Below are 6,000 nucleotides of genomic sequence, written 5' to 3'. Positions count from 1 at the left end.
TCCATAATATAATAACATTTTTATACTGGCAAATAAAATAGTGAAGACTATACTACGTTAAAACAGGACATGCAGTCCAACCTGGATAAACAAGAAACTTCTATAATTGACAGTCAATTGACCCGACGACATCCATAGCCTAGAATCTCGAGTAAGAGAAAAACCTCTATAAGGGAAAAAATAGCGGACCTTTGTACTCTTACTTATCCAGGTTTGACAGTGCTGCAGGCGAGATTGCGGACCATAGCGAAAGCACGCCCGTGGCCTTGCCACTATGCGTAGGACGAACAGAATGGTTTAGTGGGTATGCTTCCCATCCGGAAGAGAAACCCATATCACTACCGCGTCCACCTCGCAGTACGAAGTATATATAAAGCATTCCCCTCAGAGAAAAAAAGGGTTTGACTGTACAGACAACATATTTTCTAACAAAATAGCTAATCAGTGTGGATTTTTTTAATTCGAATATTGATTTGTGATATTGCAACGCAATATTTTTCCTTCTCTAAGTATCAAAAACATGTGCAACTAACATTTGAAAGGCAAAAAACAAAATACCTTAATGTCAATAAATCTTTAAACAATTTGACAAAATGTAATTCTTTTTCATGATTCTAAAGTTATTTTACGAATGATGGTTTCATCGATTATGACTTTATTTAATTTAACAGTGAACAGACATGTTTTTGGATGTCTAATATATTTATCTAAGAAAAGATATAAAAATATTTTATTTTCTTGATTGGATCCGCGGAGTTATCGAACTTCTAATGTTAAACCAATATTGAACCGTGTTCTTTCATATTTATATTAAATTCAATGCTGAAAATGAAATATAAATATAGAATTTTCTATTCAGAAATGATTTTATAGTCTGGTCAGAACAATGTTTTTAATGTCATTATTGTCTTTATAGATTAAGTTTAACTTGCCGTTAATTTCTGAAAACCAACATCTCCATTTAAAACATGTTGTCTTTGTTTTGTTATTATATATTTTATGCAGTGATTTTTATTTCAGAAACCAACAATTAAAGTATTTTAAAATTCCTGATTAAGTTTCTTACAACAATAAAGTTGAGTAAAAATACTGCAAATGCTAAAAATACTTGAAAAAGAAATCTTCTAAAGGGCTTGGTCATTGTAAAAAACATGGCGACTAATGTAAAGTTGTTGTGTGGGAATGGCGCTAAAAGATTAACTCTCTGGCATTACAAATTAATGTAGAAACACAAACAGTAGCTCTAATTCAAGAAGTACGAGTGACTCTGCAAGAAACACGAATAGATTTCATAAGATAACACTTGAAATACGATTAACAAAACATGGAATCTAGATTTATATTGATTATTTAAAAACATTTAGAGATAGTAATTTTAAGTTTTCAGTATCTTAAATATTCGTAAAAATTTCGGAGTTCCAAATAAAAGCAATTTATTTTTGACTAAACATAAGCACTAGGTAACGTAATTATCTGTCGCCCTAGCCTATGCGTCCTTCCAGACTATTTTGTACATCTGTGTCTCTTATCTCTTTTAGTAAGATTACTACAATACGAAATTTTTAAAACATAAGGCATGTTAGAAGCTTTCCGATTTTTCATGTAAACACTTGCAAAGTTGCATTTTATAAATACGCTGAAACTTTAAAACATTGAAATAGAATGTTTTGAAGCTTTCTAAAGCTGCCTTCAGCCGTCTCGTACTTAAACAGCACTCTATTTCTTAAATGTTTTGTATTTCTTAAAATACGTAAGTGTAAACACGATGTACACTTGTGCTTATGTTGCATTACGTCAAATACATATTTAAATAAACTAATAAAAATGATAATATTCTATTTAATTTTATTCCAAACTAGAATAGGTTTTATCACTGACCAATTATGAAATTACGTATGTGTAATTAATGTGTATACAAAAAATAACTCCTTGTTTAAAGCCCTTAGTACACAAAGCAACGTAATCCTCCATGGGTCACCAACATTTCTATCTTATTAACATCGGAGAGAGAAAAATCGATGCGATTTTCAAGATGGCAGAGCTAATCTGTACTGTTGAGATAAATATACTATGCCTGTACTGGCCGTATAGACGATTGGCGTCGACGATTGCGACGGGATACTCGAGACGCATTGATACAATATTATAATAGTTTCGAAGATTTAAGATGCCTTGTGTACAAAGAGACTTAGAAAAAAACAAAGCGTTTTTATCTTACCTCTTACTAATATTATAAATGCTAATGTTTGGATAGATGGATGGATGTTTGAAGGTATCTCTAGAACGGCTGAACGGATTTTGTACATTCAAATTGGCATATATGTGGAACATAGTCTGGAAGACTACTAATTACGCGCAAATGGAGTCACGGGCGGCAGCTAGTCAAATTATAAAATACAGATTAAAAAAGTAACAATGTATATTTGAAATTTTAGGAGAATGGCATTGTCAAAGCAATGTCAATAGATAGATCAAATAACAGTTGCATTCAAATTAAATGTTTGCGATTCCTCAACATTGGTATTTACAACAGAAATCGTTTGAACAATAACCAATGAACAAAAAATTTAATTCCAAGAACACCTTTGTTCTTTTAAGTATTTTATTGTAACGTCTTAATCGAATTCCTAAAGGACGAGGTTATCAATTCGTTTATGTATGTAACAAAAGCATTCATAAATTAGGGAAAACAAAATTTCAAAAGAAAATATTGCTTTTTTCCGGTAAAGAAGAAAGGAAACATTTCTGTGTTGATATGAATTTTAATTAAAATTCCGACGCCATTGAGTATTTTTCTTTAAGATATTTGATGAAATTTTTAATTTAGTGAGTACATTTTTATTTATAAATAGTTAAAAACCATTTAAATGTATGAGAACAACAATATTATTGACATTTCATAGAAATTAATTTTATGGAACGCGCAATATTACACATCCCATATAATTTACACACAAACTCTATAATTTTAACACTGTCTTCGTATTTCTAACCAACAACTATTTTAATGCAATATATTATTATATTAAAATATAAAATATCTTTAACTTAAAAGAATGCTACAAGAACTCAAGTACATATTTCAAGTTGCGCTAAGTTAAATGGTCGTCTTGCTATCAAACAGGCGCAATTATTTTAGACTGACGAACTGAAAGTGCTCAATTAAAATCGACAAGTGGATCTCAATCCGCGCTTCATCATCGTTATTTCGAGTAAATTGTTCGGAACATGAAACAGAAATAAAATTCATAGCTTTTTTTTTTGTTTTATATTGACGCGTTGGAATAATAAAAAAATTAAATTTGTTAAATAATTCGACTGTAGTTCTGCAGTCTGTGATCGTAGATTTTGAATAAAAAAATCTATGAATATAACAATTAGAATTGATTGCAACAATATTAAATAATCTAATTGTTCCTGATAATTTGGTTAACATAAATAGAACTGCTTCCTATTCTTTAAAACAGATAAAAAGATTTCCTATGAAATACAGAGATATAACGAAATAGCCTATTACTAAGTTTTCTGTATTTCTCTAAAACAACATTTCCACCTGAGCCTTATATTTCCGAAGAGACGTATTTCAAACCAATATATTTATCATCCCGCAACTGTCACAATTCCATCGCATGAAAAATATTTTATCGCATTGCGTTATTTGCTCTGGAAACATAATTTGAAAGTTTACTTCTTAATACTTTATCTGTAATGTAATAACGCAGAGTAATAGAGTAATACTCCAAGAGCGTCGGTGGCTCAGGGGTTAAGCACTTGACTAGTAAACTGCAGGTCTTGGGTTCGAATCCCGCCATGAACCAATGTGTTTTTAGAATTCGATTTATATGTGTAGCTTTATGACGCTCTTACGGTAAAAACATCATGATGCAAGATTGCATGATGCACATATCTGCGAAATCAAAGATATGTGTGAAGTCAACCAACCCGCATTTGGGCCTAGTCCATGACCTAGTCACCCCCCTGACTAAAGCTAGGCTCCGAGCCCCTTAGTGGGGACGTATGGTGATAAATAACGAAGAAATTTACATTGTAGTCATATTGCATTATTTACATAAATGTATGCCTAGATTAAAAAGAAAAACAGAACAAATAAAAGTTACACGAATTTAAACTACGGATATTAATTACAAGTGTTTGTGAGAAACGAGTTATTTCATTAATTTGAGTTATAAATGAAAGCGCTCGAACTTCCACGCTCATCAACTTAACTAATTGAATAAGTTCTTGTATTGTATCACACAAATACAATATTTTCGGTATAATTAACACGTAACCACTGATTCCGTTGAACCTACTTGGAAGTGTAGCATTGAATGTGTTAATAGGTTATTGTTAATTAAATAACCAAAAAATTTATTGCTTATACGACACTTCCCTGTGAATCTTACTTCTTACTAACATTATAAAAACAAATGTTTTGACGTATGGATCGATGTTTGAAGGTATTTCCGGGAGGGCTCAACGGATCTTTATAAAATTTGGCACAAATGTAGAACATAGTCTGGAAAAACACATAGCCTACTCTTTAAGTTTTTTTTTAAGTCGCAGGCGACATCTAGTACCATATTATTTGCAAATAATACACAAGCGTAATGAGTTTAAAACTGCTATAACCTAGAAATTTAATTTCTAATTTCAATAGCGAAAATCAAAATTATTATAGAACGTTGCTAGTGCTGTTCGATATATTACTAATTTATTTCTAATTAACGTCATCAATATCCCACATTATATAGTTAAATTCAACCCAATTTTATTATCATTTATATCTAACTAAAACTTAAATTGAAAAATTTACTCAAAAAATATAGTATTACTAGCTGTCGCCCGCTACGCCGTCCGCGTGGTAATAAAATAAAACATAATTAGTAGCCTATGTGTTCTTCCAGACCGTGTTTTATATGTATGCCAAATTTCATGGAGATCCGTTTAGCCGTTCAGGAGATACCTTCAAACAAACATCCATACATTTAAACATTCGCATTATTATTATTAGTATGAATGTTGGAGTATGAGAGAAAGATATTTACATACAAAAACACACAAGAAAAAGGATTGGATCATACAGCTGAAGCAATGAAGAAATTCGTTATTTTACTATTAGTTTTTATTTTAAAATGTTCGATGAATCTAACTTTGATTTTAGGTAAAAGGTTCAATGTAAACGAGCAAAAGCAAGTTAATGACGGCATAGCTCAAACTAAATCGTTGCGAGTTCATTTCTTTAAGAGCTCTCGATCGCTACCGAGTCCGAACGTTTTCGATTCAAAAACGGGTAATCTTTTTTTTTAATATTTAAAAAAACGTTAAAATTTAGATACAAAAAATCTTTAACGAATGAACATTTGTCAATGGTATATCTTCCAAAATGAATGCAGAGATGACCTTTCCTTTGATATATTTATTAATATTTTGTGCAAATGAGGTTAAAATACACATAACAGCACACCTGAGGCCTACGTGAATAATGAAATAAACTCCATTACATCCGCTGCAATCAATAATGCAAAACCGGTTTTCTCTTTAACAATTCGCACGCGTATATTCAAATACAATTAATTGATCCACATTAAGCTGTTTAAGTAATCTGTTAAAGTAATTTTACAGACATAAGTGATAATTCTATAAGTAACTTACTTTTCAAATTATTTTTTAATTGATAGTATTCGAGCAATTAAGTAGTCAGTCACGAAGCTTCATAATTGTTCCCTAAACCTTATCGACGAACCTGTACAATTACGGCAGTTACTGTATGTAATTATGCAATAAAAATCATATTAGCGAACATGATGAACGAATATTAATGGAACGTATGTAACGAAAATGCAAATAAAAAAATTGTCTGTTCGCAAATCCACGTTTGTTTTGGGTAATCTTCGGAACGACATGACTGATTTTGACGGGACTTTTACTAGAAAGTAGCTTATGAGTTACGGAGCAACACAGGCTCCTCTTATTTTAATTTTACGCTAACGAAATTGC

The sequence above is a fragment of the Papilio xuthus genome, unplaced genomic scaffold (genome assembly GCF_000836235.2).
Source record: "Papilio xuthus unplaced genomic scaffold, Pxut_1.1 DF827542.1, whole genome shotgun sequence".
Taxonomy (NCBI): Eukaryota; Metazoa; Arthropoda; class Insecta; order Lepidoptera; family Papilionidae; genus Papilio; species Papilio xuthus.
The sequence above is the reverse complement of the archived record's forward strand: the minus strand, read 5'-3'. Positions refer to the sequence as shown.